Below are 19,213 nucleotides of genomic sequence, written 5' to 3' on the forward strand. Positions count from 1 at the left end.
TCGATTCACGAACCTATAACAAATATGTACATATATATCAAAATATGTTCAAAATATATTTACAACATTTTTAATATGTTTTAATGTTTTAAGTTTATTAAGTCAGCTGTCCTCGTTAGTAACCTACAACTAGTTGTCCACAGTTAGATGTACAGAAATAAATCGATATATATTATCTTGAATCAATCCATGAGCCAGTGTATACACGTCTCAGGCTAGATCACACCTCAAAGTATATATATATTTGGAATCAACCTCAACCCTGTATAGCTAACTCCAACATTACTGCATATAGAGTGTGTATGGTTGTTCCAAATAATATATATACATGGGTTGATATGATATGTCAAAACATTTGCATACGTGTCTATGGTATCCCAAGATTACATAATATATTAGAATACATGTAATACAATATAAGTTAGCTAGGATATGATTAATATAGATTTGTTACCAATTTTCACGTAGCTACAACAAGAAAAAGTATCCAATCTTGTTTTACCCATAACTTCTTCGTTTTAAATCCGTTTTGAGTGTTTCAAGTTGCTATGGTTTTATATTGAACTTAAGTTTATGAATCTAAACAGAAAAAGTATAAGTTTTAGTCAGAAATACAGGTTACAAGTCGTTTTTGTAAAGGTAGTCATTTCAGTCGAAAGAACGACGTCTAGATGACCATTTTGGAAAACATACTTCTACTTTGAGTTTAACCATGATTTTTGGATATAGTTTCATGTTCATAAGAAAAATCATTTTCCCAGAAGAACAACTTTTAAATCAAAGTTTATCATAGTTTTTAATTAACTAACCCAAAACAGCCCGCGGTGTTACTACGACGGCGTATATCCGGTTTTACGGTGTTTTTCGTGTTTACCGGTTTTAAATCATTAAGTTAGCATATCATAAAGATATAGAACATGTGTTTAGTTGATTTTAAAAGTCAAGTTAGAAGGATTAACTTTTGTTTGAGAACAAGTTTAGAATTAACTAAACTATGTTCTAGTGATTTCAAGTTTAAACCTTCGAATAAGGTAGTTTTATATATATGAATCGAATGATGTTATGAACATCATTACTACCTCAAATTTAGTAGGTAAACCTACTGGAAGTGACAAGAAATGATCTAGCTTCAAAGGATCTTGGATGGCTTGAAAGTTCTTGAAGCAGAATCATGACACGAAAACAAGTTCAAGTAAGATTATCACTCGAATTAAGATAGTTATAGTTATCGGAATTGAATCAAAGTTTGTATATGAGTATTACCTTGATTTAGAACGATATATTACTGTAAAAAACAAGGATTTCTTGAGATTGGATGATCAATTTACAAGATTGGAAGTAAGCTAGTAAACTTGGAAGTATTCTTGATTTTATGAAACTAGAACTTGTAGAATTTATGAAGAACACTTAGAACTTGAAGATAGAACTTGAGAGAGATCACTTAGATAAAGAAAATTGAAGAATGAAAGTGTTTGTATGTGTTTTTGGTCGTTGGTATATGGATTAGATATAAAGGATGTGTAATTTTGTTTACATGTAAATAAGTCATGAATGATTACTAATATTTTTGTAATTTTATGAGATATTTCATGCTAGTTTCCAAATGATGGTTCCCACATGTGTTAGGTGACTCACATGGGCTACTAAGAGCTAATCATTGGAGTGTATATACCAATAGTACATACATCTAAAAGCTGTGTATTGTACGAGTACGAATACGGGTGCATACGAGTAGAATTGTTGATGAAACTGAACGAGGATGTAATTGTAAGCATTTTCATTAAGTAGAAGTATTTTGATAAGTGTCTTGAAGTCTTTCAAAAGTGTATGAATACATATTAAAACACTACATGTATATACATCTTAACTGAGTCGTTAAGTCATTGTTAGTCGTTACATGTAAATGTTGTTTTGAAACCTTTAAGTTAACGATCTCATTTAATGTTGTTAACCCATTGTTTATTATATCTAATGAGATGTTAAATTATTACATTATCATGACATTAATATGTATGAATATATCTTACTATGATATATATACATTAAAATGTCGTTACAACGATAATCGTTACATATATGCCTCGATTCAAAATTCTTAAGTTAGTAGTCTTGTTGTATATATGTAGTTCATTGTTAACATACTTAATGATATATATAATTATCATTTTATCATGTTAAATATAGTGTAACAATATCTTAATATGATACAAATGTATTTAGTAAAACGTTGTAATAACGATAATCGTTATATATATCGTTTCGAGTTTCTTAACTTAGTAGTCTCATTTTTATGTATATAACTCATTGTTAATATACATATGGAGATACTTACTTATCTTAATCTCATGTTAACTATATGTATATCCATAAATATATTGTCATATCGTTTTTACAAGTTTTAACGTTCGTGAATCGCCGGTCAACTTGGTTGGTCAATTGTCTACATGAAACTCATTTCAAATAATCAAATCTTAATAAGTTTGATTGCTTAACATGTTGGAAACATTTAATCATGCAAATATAGTTTTCAATTAATATATAATCATTGAAAAGTTCGGGTCACTACAGTGAATACTCTCGGTAGAATTGAATCAGATTCGGTATTATTGAATTCGATAATCAGACGTTCAGATTCTTGTGATAACTTCAGTGAAGGTGTATTAGGTCTATTAGAAAGAGTTTCGATCATCATTACAGCTTTTTAACTTCAATTATGGAGAATCAAGTTGATTTTTAGAGTTCGTGGCTAAAACTCTCGGTATTGCTTAATTCAAGCTTGATTCTGGATTTTTGTGAAGATTTAAAGATTCAGTTGTGTTCGTGAGGTGTTAAATCACATTTCTGACTGTTCAATTTCTTCATTTCTTCAAGTTTTGAAGATTTGATCAACACTCGGTATCGTAACTGTCATACCGAGTCTGCTTCATTACTGGAAATTCATCTTAAGTGTTGCAGATTGTTGTGTGTTTGTGATTCTATCACATTCGGTTTGATTATACGCAGCTAATTGGTGTGGTTTGAGAAAGGATTCTGTTACATTTCTAAGTTTTAAACTTAGACTCGGTATTGTCAACTGCTACAGTTGACATTCGGTATCCTGAATCTTCGGTATCATTGATATTCTGTTTGTTACTAACTTGTTTTCTTGTGCAGTAAGGTTACCGAATCTATACCGAATCTACCGATTCATTTACCGAACCAGAATCTCTGTTTCATTTAATTCTTTGGTTTTAAGTGTTCTGAGGCTTCAAGTTGTGTGGTTACCGAATCCATACCGAATCTAGGTATATTACTTGTGATTCTTATCAGTTTCTGATACAGAATCTGATTTACCGAATCTATACCGAATCTGCTACAGTACCGAACCACTTGCTGAGTCTGCTACAGTATCGAATCTTTACTGAATTTGTCATTCTTGTTAGATTTTGTACTGAACCTTGATCCTAGATTGTGTTTAATACCGAATCCATAACGAATCTACCTCAATTTAAGATGTCTACTCAAGATACTCTTATCATTGGATCAGATTCCCGACCTCCAGTGTTGTTTGATGGCAAGTACACTCAGTGGCTTCATCGTATCACTCAGTACATAGACTATAAGGGTGAGAAAGCTAAACATATATGGGCTTCTTTGAGAGATGGTCCAGTTACAGAGTTTCATCCGGATAATGGTATGCCAATTCCAGTCTATGAACTTTCTGGTGATAAACGTGAAAGAGCTCAGGGTGACATAGAGGCTAAGAATATTGTCATGCAAGCTATCCCATATGAACTATTTGAAAATGTTGATAGCAACACTACTGCAAAAGATATATGGGATGAGATCAAACGACAACAAGAAGGTTATGACATGTCAGACGTTACTAAATTAAATAAGGCTCTTGGATTGTATGAAGATTTCAAGCAGGAACAAGAAGAACTACTCAAGGACACCTACCGTCATTTCAATGGTGTTCTCAATGAGTTGCAAAGGTGTAAGATTGTAAAGGTGAATGCAGAAGTCAACATGAAATTCCTCAAAAAGCTCAATGTTGATTGGCATCCGTATGGAACCATTGTTCGTTCAACCAAAGAGATTGACAAGATGACAATTCATGAGCTTGTTGGAGTTTTTATGCATTATCAACCTGAAGTGTCTAAACTTCAAGAGGGAAGGAAAGAGGTGTCTCTATGTAACATCCCGCGTTTTTCCGTTAAATTTATTTTTAACACCATCTTTTTCTTTTAAATAATACCTTTCGTTATTTAAATTCGTAGTTTCCGTTGACTAACGTTCATAATAATTCCGTCATTTAATTATAACATCTCTCGTTAACTTGCGTTTTAAAAATATTCGATCGGTTAAATCCCGCACCCGCTTTGAAACTCGAGGGACCGGAGTTGCCAAATGGGCAAACTAGTTGACTAGGTCAACTAGTCAACCCATTTCATCCATTCCATCATCTCCCTCATCCCTTTTCTCTCCATCTCAAGAACACACACACAAACCCATTCCATTCATTCATCATCTAAATTCAATCTTGGAAGCACACAACAAATCCGATTACATATTTGGAATCCTCTCTTCATCCTCTACAATTTGATACCAACTTCATCTCGTTTGGGTAAGATTTCTAAAACTCTAGATTTCTCTAAATTCGTGTTTTTGATTTGAAATGGTGTTAGTTAGTGTCTATGGCTCGAGTCTAACATGAATATATGTTTGGTTTGCTCGATTTGTTGTTTTTGGAGTAACTAGCATGAACTTGAAATGGGTGTGCTTAATCCTTGATTTTGGATGAGTTAATGTTGTTAGATTGTTAAAGTGCATGTTTTAATTGTGTTACTAGTATCACTAGCTTCGTTTTGATGCGTAGGTTGATTAAGAAAACTTCAAAAACATGAATATTGATTTTGTGATGTTTGACTAGGGTTTGATAGTTCTTGACATGAATTTTTGGATGCTTGAATGCCATGGAATGTTAATTATTAGTGTTTAGTTGTAATGTATGTTTCATTACCTTCAAAACGGCATATTATATGTGTGAATTGGTTTCCCGAAACTCAAATTGCATTTGAAGAACTTGAAACCTTAAAAATGAACGTTTAATGATCACTTGATGAGTTTTCGGCTATTATAAATGATGTTTTTGTTTGGTGAAACATGTTTAGTTGTGTTCCTTGTCAAAAGAGCTTTCCAACGGTATAAGATACGTCTTCTAGTTGTTTACGGTTTGAGTTTTGCGTTTGTTTGAAAATTGACCAAGTCTTGAACAAGTGAAACAGGCCTGGGACCAGGCCACGGCCATTGTCGCGGCGCGACAGGCCTGGCCGCGGCGCGGCATAAGCCGTGCCCAGCTTCTGTCTCCAATGTCCGTTTCACGTGAAATGTTTGCCATGTTTTAGACTTCCAATTCGCATGCAACTTGTTCTAACATGCTTATATATGAATAACTAGCATAGAAAATTTGTCCGAGACCCGACCCGAACATGATGACTTTTTCGTTGACTTTGACCAAGTTTGACTTTTTGTCAAACTTAACCAATTAATTATGCAATCTTTCTAACATGATTCTATACTTGTATCTTGCATGAAACTTGACAATTTGACTCACATGCTTCATAATCGAGTCGTAACGAGCCATAGGACTAATTGAACATCTTTGACCGTTTGTGTTTACCGTTATTGATATAACCTATATGTTTAGGTCAAGACTAGCCTTGTCCTTGCACACGGTTACTTGTTGAAGTACTTTATTAACTCTTGTACTCAAGGTGAGATCATAGTCCCACTTTTACTCTTTTTGAACTTATATTTGGGATGAGAAAACATAAACGATTCTTTTGAACTAAGTGAACACAAGAACGGGAAAACAAACATTCTACATACGAGTTTAGAACAAAAATCCTCAATTCGATTATCATTAGTTACACTTGCCGGGTGTAAGCGAGAACTTATGTTATATGGCCATATGGGTTGACAACCCTCATCCTTGACGGTTCGCTACCGTCTACGGATGAAATATATTTTCGAGAATCAGTGTTTGTTCTAGCACTAAGTGATGGGGTATACAATGGAAGGAATGTTAAGCTTTGATAATTGGGTGCTCGTGAAACAAACTTTTGGAATGTATTACTATTATTTCATTGATGCAAATCTTGTGGTTCACTTGTACTTACTTACTTAAACCTATGATTTCACCAACGTTTTCGTTGACAGATTTCTATGTTTTTCTCAGGTCTTGCACGATATGTGAAACATGCTTCCGCTTACTATTTGATACTTGCATCCAATGTCGAGTATACATGCATTTCATGGAGCGTCTTTTGACTTTACTTTAAACCGTGTCGCCTCGATTTCAATCGTATCTATAACGTTGTAACTTAACTTTTGGTTGAACAATTCTTGTAAACTTTGAAACAATCTTTATTTTGAAATGAAGGCGACATATTTTGGTCAAACGTTATCTTAAAGACTTATAATCAGGTAATGGGACCCACGTAGCCGACGCCGTCACTTGACGATTTGTCGGGGTCGCTACAGGTGGTATCAGAGCCTTGGTTGTAGGGATTTAGAGTTCATTTGTGTTCACCCCGAGTCATAGGGTACATAGGTGAATCTAGACTACAACCGGCATATAGACTGAAGTAGGAATTATTTGACTAATTGTGCATTTATACTCGAACTCTTCTATCATATCTAACTCGTATTCGATCTTGATCTTACGTTGATAAATTTTGTTGGTGCGCCACTTTGACTTTATGAAGTAATGTTAAATGCACATGAGAATCAGGGTAATATAATTTCCGGGATTATATTACGGTGATTCACATGGACGTTCCGACATTATGACATAGAGAATTTAAGGCGAGTCAAGGAAAAATTTTCTCTCTATCCTTATTCCATGTCACGGTTAGTATTGTTGAAAATACTAACCAACGATATTCTTGTCTCATGAAGGAACAATGGCTCACCAAGGTCAACACAATACTCCTCTCGAAACTCTAAAACAAGCTCTTCAACGAATGATAACCACCGCCGTGGGTACGGCCGTGGCCGATCACTTTTCTAACAACAACAATCATGGAGCCGGTAATTCAATCGAAGGTTGCTCCTACAAGAACTTCATGAAGTACAATCCTCCCACTTTCGATGGAATCGGGGGACCGGTTACTCTCACCCGATGGTTTGAACAAATGGAGACCGTTTTTAACACAAGCGGTTGTCGAGACCAAGATAAGGTCAAGTTTTCCACCCTCACTTTCACCGGTATTGCTCTCTCATGGTGGAACACGTATGTACAATTAGTGGGAAGCGATGAAGCCCACACACTCTCTTGGACCGAATTAAGAGAAAGAATGATCACCGAATACTTCCCGCGCGACGAGACTCGAAGGCTCGAACAGGGTCTAAGGAATTTAAAAACGGCCGGAAATGACCTCAAGGCTTATAATCAACGGTTTACCGAACTAGTCTCGATGTGTCCAATTCTCATGACTCCCGAATCCCTAAGAGTCGAACTTTACATGGATGGCCTCCCTAAGAGCATTCAACACAAGGTAATGACATCTCAACCCACTAACCTACAAGAGGCTTTAACAATGGCCCGCCAAGCCTTAGAAACAGTGAATGAAATGGAAGCACCGGCACCAATGGTCGAGAACCACCCGAGTAACAACAAAAGAACATGGGAAGCCTCTCAATCAAGCAACCGCAACAATAACAACAACCCCGCCAAGAAGCCTTTTACCTCCAACGACAAGAAAGGCTATGCCGGAAAGCTGCCTTTTTGTGACGAATGCCACAAGCATCACTTTGAAGGATGTGGCAGGTTTCGCCACCGGCGCCAAGGACCCGTCGCTCGAAAGATGCCCAACGCACACAGAACGGGTGCTTGCTTCGAATGTGGCCAACTGGGTCATTTTAGGAATGTGTGCCCAAATAAGAAAATCAACCCCAACGCACGCCGTTGAACCTTCAACATCGACACCAAGGATGCCCGGAACGACGATGGGCTAGTAACGGGTACGTTTCTTCACAACAAACCGTATACTTCATACTTATTCGATTTCATTACCGTTAGACGTTTTATAACCAAGTCTTTGACTCGTGCTCTTTGCACTCTACTTTTTTTTCCCTAGACACTACTTAGGCAATTTAAGCGACCAACGGAAAAATATTGTGTGCCTATAAATGTTATTGGAGGAAATACGTTAAGACTTTTGACTTGACACCTATAGAACTAGGGAGCTCGGAACCTATTCGTAAAAAAAAAATAAAAATAAAAAAAAAAAAAAAAAAAATTTAAAAAAATAAAAAAAAAAAAAATGTTTCCCCATCATCTTGTATAGATTATTGTGAACTGAGTAATTTTCAGTTGGAAACCGATACCCTCTTCCTCGCATCCATGACCTCATGATTATTTGCACGAATCCCGTATGTTCCAAATCGACCTCCGTTCCGGTTATCATCAATTGGGGGTTAAGTGAGACGATGTCTCCTAAGCCACTTTCCGAACTCGCAACGTTAGTTGTAAATCTCTCTTAGTACCGCTTGATTTATTTAGGGCTCGCCCGTATTCATAAACCTCTTGAACCGCGTATGCAAATTCATATAGACTAATCTGTTATCGTATTTATAGATGACATCTTAACTTATTTAAGTAAAGAAGGAAAACGAACAACATCACCATCTTACGCTCGAACTTTTGAGAAAAGAGCAACTTTATACCAAATTCTCCGAGTGAGAATTTCTGTTGAACGAAGTACAATTTTCTAGACCATGATGTTAATGGTCAAGGCATTACAATCAATCTCGAAATCAAGCCACATGTAATCAGGAAACTCTCCCAACTCAGACTTGTATTCGTAAAATCTTAGATCTCGCCTGTTATCACCGAAGATTCATTTCTGACTTTTCTCGTGTTACCCGACTTTTAAACTCGTTAACTCACTAAGGGAAAACTTTAAACCTCTCCGTGTTCGAACCTTGAGCGTGATTCTTCACACCAACATTTCTAGTTAAAATCGTATAGTAACAGATGGAACTCAAACATGGAAATATTTCTACATGAACGCCGAAAGGCATACTCTCTCGACTCAAAAATTAACGTAACTAAAATTCGTTATTTTGCACGAAGAAGTCGAATACTAAATTGTGGATCCGATCAATTTTCTCGTCATCACGTACCACACTACACACCTCTGATATTTCACCGTTACCGTCTGATATTACTGGAACTTAAGATAACACACAATCCAATGATACTTCACTCTTCTTTGACTTAATGTCATTGTGTTCCTGATAATCGGCCAACTATTATTCAACCCCGAACTATACAACTACGTGTACTATCTCGTTTCTATTTCAGACTTCAACTTTTGACAACTAGAGGCACGTTATGGCAACCTCGAGATGTAAGCTCATCCTATTCTAAGTCCTCATTTCACCCCTATCTTTATCGCTCGCATTTCCATTTAAAGAAACTCCTTGTAACATTTCTCCATGGACAGAGAAATTCCTCATATTACATTAGTATTCGCCACGAGGGTGGATAGCCCTAACGAACACTTACGAACCCTAACTATCTTGTTCAAGCACATCTTAAAGAGATTCTATTCCAACACGGTGTATCTTTGTCAATTATTCCGTATCGAAATACTCGCTTCACTTCTAGAAATCTTGGAAACCTGCTTAGACATGAGTACCGCGTACCACCCACAAACTGACGAACCGAGCAAACGAACGATTTACGTCTTGGAAAGACATCTCACAAACTCGTATTGTCACCTTTAGTAGATCACTCTTACAACAGTAGTTACCACTCGTGTGTTCACGCGCACTTTTCGAAACCTTATATGACCGCTAATGTCATACCCCTGTTCATTTAACCAAAGCATCAACCACCGAAATCTGAACTCCATCAAGAAACAACAATTGAGATCGTTCAAGTCCGAGAAGGGCTCGAGACAACCCATTGTCGCCAGAAGAGTTATACCAAACTTAGAGGAGAACCTCACAAATCCCAGTGTGTAACCGCGTAATATTGAGAACCCGCACCTTGGAAGGGTGTAATCCGTTTCGGGAATCAGGGAAAGTTAAACCCGCGACATGTTAACCCTTTTGAAACCTTGGGGCGTATTGGAACCGCTCCCTACCGTTTAGAACTTCCGACTCAATTAAGTTTCCGTTTACCCTACATTTCGTGTAACAAACTTAGAAACGTGTCCTGCGGAACAGGAACGTGTAATCCTGCTGGATACATCAACTATCGATGACAAACTTCTCTTCATAGGAAAACCAGTTGAAACTGGGGATCGTAAAAACCGAACCTTAATGCAACGTAAAACCCTGACTATCCAAATTCATGAGAACCCTCAAGAACGTACTTTCACTTATTCATAGCATTGACAACGTAAAGTCTCGAGTAAGAGATATCGACTACTACTTCCAACTAAATTTCGGGACGAAATTTCTTTTGAGTTGTGGATAATGTAACATCCCGCGTTTTTCCGTTAAATTTATTTTTAACACCGTCTTTTTCTTTTAAATAATACCTTTCGTTATTTAAATTCGTAGTTTCCGTTGACTAACGTTCATAATAATTCCGTCATTTAATTATAACATCTCTCGTTAACTTGCGTTTTAAAAATATTCGATCGGTTAAATCCCGCACCCGCTTTGAAACTCGAGGGACCGGAGTTGCCAAATGGGCAAACTAGTTGACTAGGTCAACTAGTCAACCCATTTCATCCATTCCATCATCTCCCTCATCCCTTTTCTCTCCATCTCAAGAACACACACACAAACCCATTCCATTCATTCATCATCTAAATTCAATCTTGGAAGCTCACAACAAATCCGATTACATATTTGGAATCCTCTCTTCATCCTCTACAATTTGATACCAACTTCATCTCGTTTGGGTAACATTTCTAAAACTCTAGATTTCTCTAAATTCGTGTTTTTGATTTGAAATGGTGTTAGTTAGTGTCTATGGCTCGAGTCTAACATGAATATATGTTTGGTTTGCTCGATTTGTTGTTTTTGGAGTAACTAGCATGAACTTGAAATGGGTGTGCTTAATCCTTGATTTTGGATGAGTTAATGTTGTTAGATTGTTAAAGTGCATGTTTTAATTGTGTTACTAGTATCACTAGCTTCGTTTTGATGCGTAGGTTGATTAAGAAAACATCAAAAACATGAATATTGATTTTGTGATGTTTGACTAGGGTTTGATAGTTCTTGACATGAATTTTTGGATGCTTGAATGCCATGGAATGTTAATTATTAGTGTTTAGTTGTAATGTATGTTTCATTACCTTCAAAACGGCATATTATATGTGTGAATTGGTTTCCCGAAACTCAAATTGCATTTGAAGAACTTGAAACCTTAAAAATGAACGTTTAATGATCACTTGATGAGTTTTCGGCTATTATAAATGATGTTTTTGTTTGGTGAAACATGTTTAGTTGTGTTCCTTGTCAAAAGAGCTTTCCAACGGTATAAGATACGTCTTCTAGTTGTTTACGGTTTGAGTTTTGCGTTTGTTTGAAAATTGACCAAGTCTTGAACAAGTGAAACAGGCCTGGGACCAGGCCACGGCCATTGTCGCGGCGCGACAGGCCTGGCCGCGGCGCGGCATAAGCCATGCCCAGCTTCTGTCTCCAATGTCCGTTTCACGTGAAATGTTTGCCATGTTTTAGACTTCCAATTCGCATGCAACTTGTTCTAACATGCTTATATATGAATAACTAGCATAGAAAATTTGTCCGAGACCCGACCCGAACATGATGACTTTTTCGTTGACTTTGACCAAGTTTGACTTTTTGTCAAACTTAACCAATTAATTATGCAATCTTTCTAACATGATTCTATACTTGTATCTTGCATGAAACTTGACAATTTGACTCACATGCTTCATAATCGAGTCGTAACGAGCCATAGGACTAATTGAACATCTTTGACCGTTTGTGTTTACCGTTATTGATATAACCTATATGTTTAGGTCAAGACTAGCCTTGTCCTTGCACACGGTTACTTGTTGAAGTACTTTATTAACTCTTGTACTCAAGGTGAGATCATAGTCCCACTTTTACTCTTTTTGAACTTATATTTGGGATGAGAAAACATAAACGATTCTTTTGAACTAAGTGAACACAAGAACGGGAAAACAAACATTCTACATACGAGTTTAGAACAAAAATCCTCAATTCGATTATCATTAGTTACACTTGCCGGGTGTAAGCGAGAACTTATGTTATATGGCCATATGGGTTGACAACCCTCATCCTTGACGGTTCGCTACCGTCTACGGATGAAATATATTTTCGAGAATCAGTGTTTGTTCTAGCACTAAGTGATGGGGTATACAATGGAAGGAATGTTAAGCTTTGATAATTGGGTGCTCGTGAAACAAACTTTTGGAATGTATTACTATTATTTCATTGATGCAAATCTTGTGGTTCACTTGTACTTACTTACTTAAACCTATGATTTCACCAACGTTTTCGTTGACAGATTTCTATGTTTTTCTCAGGTCTTGCACGATATGTGAAACATGCTTCCGCTTACTATTTGATACTTGCATCCGATGTCGAGTATACATGCATTTCATGGAGCGTCTTTTGACTTTACTTTAAACCGTGTCGCCTAGATTTCAATCGTATCTATAACGTTGTAACTTAACTTTTGGTTGAACAATTCTTGTAAACTTTGAAACAATCTTTATTTTGAAATGAAGGCGACATATTTTGGTCAAACGTTATCTTAAAGACTTATAATCAGGTAATGGGACCCACGTAGCCGACGCCGTCACTTGACGATTTGTCGGGGTCGCTACACTCTAAGTGATCTTCTTGCTTTAATTGCCAAAAGGAAGAGCAAATCATCTACTTCTTCTAAAAGTTTATCCAAGAAAGTTCTTGTTGAAGAATCTTATGATTCTGATGACTTGAATCTTTCTGATATTGATGATTCTCATCTTGACTTAGTCAAAATGGCTGCCATGTTCACGAAAGCCTTGAACAAACACAAGTTCAAAGGCAAATCAAGCCATCAACATAAAAACTCATCTTCTTCCTCCTACTACAAGAAACCTGATCAATCCAAACAACAACGTGCTGATGATTCCAAGAAGGAAGATTCAATCTGTTTCAATTGTGGTAAAACTGGACATTATGAAAGGACCCGTTCATATACATTATAAACGATTCACAATAGTTGATTACATTGCGAGGTATTTGACCTCTATATCATACATTTTACAAACATTGCATTTGTTTTTAAAAGACAAACTTTCTTTACATCGAAAATTGACAGGCATGTATACCATTTCATAATATCCACTATTCAACTATAAATTGACTTAATAATAATAATCTTTAATGAACTCAATGACTTGAATGCAACATTCTTCGAAATATGCCATGAAAGACTCCAATTAATATCTTTAAAATGAGCAAATGCACAGTTGAAGATTTCTTTAATACCTGAGAATAAACATGCTTTAAAGTGTCAACCAAAAGGTTGGTGAGTTCATTAGTTTATCATAATCATTCATTTTCATCATTTTAATAGACCACAAGAATTTCATTTCCAGTTCTCATAAATATACGTTCCATGCATAGAGACAAAAATCATTCATATGGATTGAACACCTGGTAACCGACATTCACAATATGCATATAAGAATATCCCCATCATTCCGGGATCCTCCTTCAGACATGATATAAATTTCGAAGTACTAAAGCATCCGGTACTTTGGATGGGGCTTGTTGGTCCCAATAGATCTATCTTTAGGATTTGCCTCAATTAGGGTGTCTGTTCCCTAATTCTTAGATTACCAGACTTAATAAAAAGGGGCATATTCGATTTCGATAATTCAACCATATAATGTAGTTTCGATTACTTGTGTCTATTTCGTAAAACATTTATAAAAATTGCGCATGTATTCTCAGCCCAAAAATATAAAGGGTAAAAAGGCAAATGAAACTCACCATACTGTATTTCGTAGTGAAAATACATATAACGTCATTGAACTAGTGCAAGGTTGACCTCAGATTCACGAACCTAAATTAATTATATATAATTATATGTTGGTCAATATTTGTCTAACAATTAGGTCAGGTCATAGTGTACCACAATCCTAATGCTCGAGACTAATATGCAAAAGTCAACAAAAGTCAGTTTGACTCAAAATGATTTCCAAAATTTATACATGATTATAATATATTTTTAAATATTTTTAAAAGATTTATTAGAGTAAATAATATAATTCATTTATTAATAAATAAAATTTTATATTAAAATTTATATAATAAAATATACTTTTATATATATTAAGTAATAAAATTTATAGGGTTCATTTAATATCATAAAGATAATATGATAGGTATTATTAAAGTAATTTGTTACACGTAGTAAAATATGTTTGTATTACATAATTATTTGATAAAATAATATCTATAATGTTAGTAAGTAAAAGTTGTATTATTTTGTAATAATAATTATTATTATAAAAATATCAATATTTATAATTACTAAGATGATATTATGATAAAACGATAATTAATTATGATAACTTTAATATTTACAATAATTTTTAATATTATCTTTAAAATAATAATTCTATTTAAAATGATAATAAAAATGATATTTTATAGTAACAATGACATTTCTATTAAAATGATAATTTTTGTTAAAATGATAATTTTTGTTAAAATGATAATTTTTGTTAAAATGATAGTTTTGATACTAACGATACTTTTAATAATAATAGTAATGATAAAAATAATAAGAACGATAATTTTATCTAAATCAATATCTTATAATATTTTAATTTTATCATGATACTCTTACTCATTATTTCCTAATCGTTTCGTTTAATAGCTTCTAATCGTCTTTTATATCGTGTTCATAATAATGATAATAATAGTAATCAAAATAATTAGGTGTTACTAATATTAGTTTTAATTACAATAATACTAATAATGATAATTACTATGACATTATTAACGATAATGATAATATAATAATAATAATAACAATAACCATTTTTAAATAATGATATATATATTAATAATGATAATAATAACAATAATAATTAGATAATAATAATAAATAGATAATAATAATAATAATACTAATTATAACTTTAATGATAATAACAATTTTTAATGATAAATCCTTTTATTGATAAAGATAATAATAATAATAATAATAATAATAATAATAATAATAATAATAATAATAATAATAATAATAATAATAATAATAATAATAATAAGATAAAACTAGAACGACGATAATAACGACGATAATAATAATCATTTTTAATAATAATACAAAAATTCGATGGACTATAACTTCAAATCCGTTCATCGAAATCATTCGATATCTAAATAAAAAGTTCTTAATTTTTCGCTAGCTTTCCAACGACATGCATATCTTATACCTTATCTCAGTCGCATATATAACTAATTCAGGATTCAACATAATCTAACTAAAGGCAATATCAAAAGTACAAACATGCATAATCCTATATACTCGAGCACTAGTCAGGGATACACTATTAGTATGTAAAAGTTAAATTATGAGTACTCACGTATCAATATTGAGATTCAATATTGCAGGAAAGGTACGTAGACGCAACGGAGATGATAAACACTATATTGACCTCATGAGCATACCCATGAACCATACCCAATCACCTCCATAGCTATAACCCATAATTTCCTTAATCCAATCCCACTCGAAAAACAATTTCGAAATCACCCGGACCGCACTCTGACGTAATATTTTATGTATACTAATAATATCTTGAAATAATACGGAGTAAATATATATATGTAAATCGATTGAGAGAGTTTAGAGAAAAATATTTTCAAGTTTCTATGAAATAATGAAACCTATTGAATTCTATTTATAATAGATTTTTGAATTATTAAAGTGAATTATTAAAGTACGAATTATTAAAGTGAATTATTAAAGTATGAATTATTAAAGTATGAATTATTAAAGTGAATTATTAAAGTATGAATTATTAAAGTGAATTATTAAAGTATGAATTATTAAAGTGAATTATTAAAGTTAAAGTAAAGTAAAAATAAAGTAAAGGTAAAGTTTAAGTATAGTAAAAGTATAAAACTATGTACGTATAATACGCGTATAAATATATATAATATTAATTTAAATCGTTATATATATTTAATAAAATAAAATATAAATATCGTTATCTTTATCATACTGGTTAAGTAATGAGTTGTCAAAAGTGGTTCTAGATATTTATAAAAGTTATATACGTTTTAATAATAAAGTTCTTTTTAAACTGAAAACGTTTTTGTACGTTTGAAACTAAATCAAATAAATATAATAATTTTGTTTTCCAAAACCAAATATATTTTTAAGAATCATTTTGTTTAAAGGTTAAAATAATGAAAATCGTTATATCATAAAACGTTTTAGAAAAGTAGAATCATATATATTCATAATAGGTTTCAAGTTTTTTAAATTACAGTCTGTTGGTGAAGCATGGGATAAAGTTCAAAGGTTAAATAAACGTATGAAATCATCTTAATGAAAAATGTTGAGTTACTTACTTGTCGATATCCAACATCTAAGTTAGTTACACTTCACGTTCTTACTTATAAATCACTTTACCATTTTCCGAATGTTGTAAAAAAGAATAGATTTCTTAAATCACAGTGGACCTCATAACATAGACCCGTAATCATATCACAATGTATCTGATAAATTAATCATTTGATATTATCTTCTAATTCCATCGATAAACATATTGAAACAAATACGTTCATGTAAAGTATTATACGTTTAATACTTTATTAATATTCTCAAGTTATAATATATATACATATATATACATATTTATTTATATATAACGGTTCGTGAATCGTTGGAATTTGGTCGAGGTTATAATGAATGCATGAACACAATTTAAAATTCTTGAGATTTAACTTAACAAACTTTGCTTATCGTGTTGGAATAATATAAAGATAAAGTTTAAATTTGGTTGGAAATTTCCGGGTTGTCACAGTACCTACCCGTTAAAGAAATTTCGTCCCGAAATTTGAGTGGAAAGGTCGTGAATGATAATAAGTATGTTTTCATGATGCATACAGGCTGAAAATTAGAGTTTTATCATCAGCGAATAATTTGAATAAACAATCCATTTATATGAAGAGTACGAATGAAGCTAACATAGAAGAGTGAAATGAGTAAGTGTAGATTCATCTTATCATTTGACGTAGATATGATTGATTTCCAGATTTCAAGGGATTTGAAGAAAATCTTTGTAATAAGATATGATTCTCCAGTAACAAAGGGAATTATGATCCGCTTTAAATGCGATCGTCCATTTTAATTGTTCTGTCGGAAATTTTCTTATAAATTCACCTCCTTCGTTTTCTTACAACTCACACCTTCTGTTGATGCATTTTATGCAAGTCCCTAGACATCTACCCACGTCCATTGCAGGTACAACAGTTTACAGGCCACCATGATCGTTCGTTATTATTCTATCCGTGTTTGTATGTGGTTACAGGAACTACAGGAACGAGATTTGGATGTTTGACTATGTTAGACTTAGTCAGACGTCCGAGTGAAGCCTCACTCGTACGGCTGACAGGCTCATAAGCACGGTTGATGCTGAGCTAAGTCACAATTACAACCTAAATGAGAAGACACGAGTGAGTGATCACCCGTACGGCTGATGAAGCCAACTCATATGTGTGATGGATGAATCGTGCGGGTGAGTCAATAGCAGGGGTATATAAAGTCTTATGTTCTTCATTTTAGGTTAAGCCTCTCATTTGTTACACACACTCAGATCTGGTGATCTCCTCTGATTCTCTCTCAACCCAAATCACTCAGGTGGTGAATAATAGCTCTAAGTGTTGATCTAATCACAATTGATTTAGTTATGGTATGACTAAATTAATCCCAAAAAGCTTAACCTATTCACTAGAGGGTTTGATTCACTTATTCCGTCATTGTGTGAGTTAAATCTGTTGATTTCTAAGTTCCTAGTCATGTTTCATCACATTCTATTCTTTCCCCCTCAACTCATATTTTAAAGTATTCATCAATATGCTCCATCCAGTTCTGATTCTCGATATACTTCTAACTTTCATATCGGTCATTCTTCTTTTTCATCTACCGCCGGAAGAATCTATTTACTTCTACTATACTCTTGGGTTTATAGTGTTTCTAGTTCTCCCGTGTCTTTATATTGCTATATGCATCGATATGTATGGTTTATAACTTTTGGTTTGTCATTGGGCTTTATATCTTCCCTTATATTTCAAAGTCTCTGTTTCTATCTTCTATAATCATTGTCATCCACAGTTAATGCTCTCTTTTATTTGCTGCAATTTATACCCCAATTTCTATTTCGGAGTTTTGTCCTTTCGTTTCTTCTTCTTGCGATTAAGCACCGCTTGTAATGGTCCAGAATTTGCAGATGTGAATTTTGGAATGAACATTGTTAATGTTCTAGGAAGAAAATTGTAATGGCACGATCTTGACTTGTCAAATTACCAGAATACCTCAGAAAAAGCCGAATCATCAAGAAATATTTTCTTGATATTTTAGAGGTTAAATAGAATACAAGAGTCGTATAACATGGCAAATGATGATGTTATGATCTGTGAATCATCACGTTCCATTTAGAAACTCAGCATGAATTACTGTAATATAATCACGTTGATCAAGTGTCATTATATTATACTAACTCATGCTTCAGTTTCCAACACTACTTCAAAAATATTCATATTTTAAACTCAAAGGTTTACAGAGTATAGGAACTAAACAGTTTCCTTTTTGATGTAATACAGATAGCGCAAAGAGATAAATGATTCCAGATAAGAATAGTTATGGAAATATCTTCAGAAATATGGAGGATATTTATAATGAAAGATACGATGATATCTTAGAATTTCTAATATCAGAGGATGATGAAGTATGTTGTCTGTAAGGGTTTAGTGTCAGGAGCAAGGTATTCGTTAATGACTTCAACAGACACTGAATCATTTGGATTCTTTGAAGGCAAGTTCAGTCTTTGTGATTTGTCCACAGCCTCCTTCATACTTTGCTCAATCCGTTTTCCAGTTTCAAAACTTCTCTATTTCTGAGCTTTGCTAATACACTAATCTTTATCATCAAACTTTTTACTGCTAAGGTCATTTACAGTTTTTGTTACTTCATCAGCATTTC

At 33.7% G+C, this 19,213-nt stretch overlaps 1 long non-coding RNA gene across 1 annotated transcript; it reads left to right on the forward strand.

The window, feature by feature from the left end:
• The first annotated feature begins 10,780 nt into the window (after positions 1–10,780).
• LOC139847928 (uncharacterized) lies at positions 10,781–12,578 on the forward strand. The gene is made up of 3 exons (XR_011759745.1): positions 10,781–10,907; positions 11,991–12,057; positions 12,522–12,578. It is a non-coding gene; the product is annotated as an uncharacterized lncRNA (long non-coding RNA).
• The last annotated feature ends 6,635 nt before the right edge of the window (positions 12,579–19,213 follow it).

This window comes from Rutidosis leptorrhynchoides, chromosome 5, assembly GCF_046630445.1.
Source record: "Rutidosis leptorrhynchoides isolate AG116_Rl617_1_P2 chromosome 5, CSIRO_AGI_Rlap_v1, whole genome shotgun sequence".
NCBI classification, from domain to species: domain Eukaryota; kingdom Viridiplantae; phylum Streptophyta; class Magnoliopsida; order Asterales; family Asteraceae; genus Rutidosis; species Rutidosis leptorrhynchoides.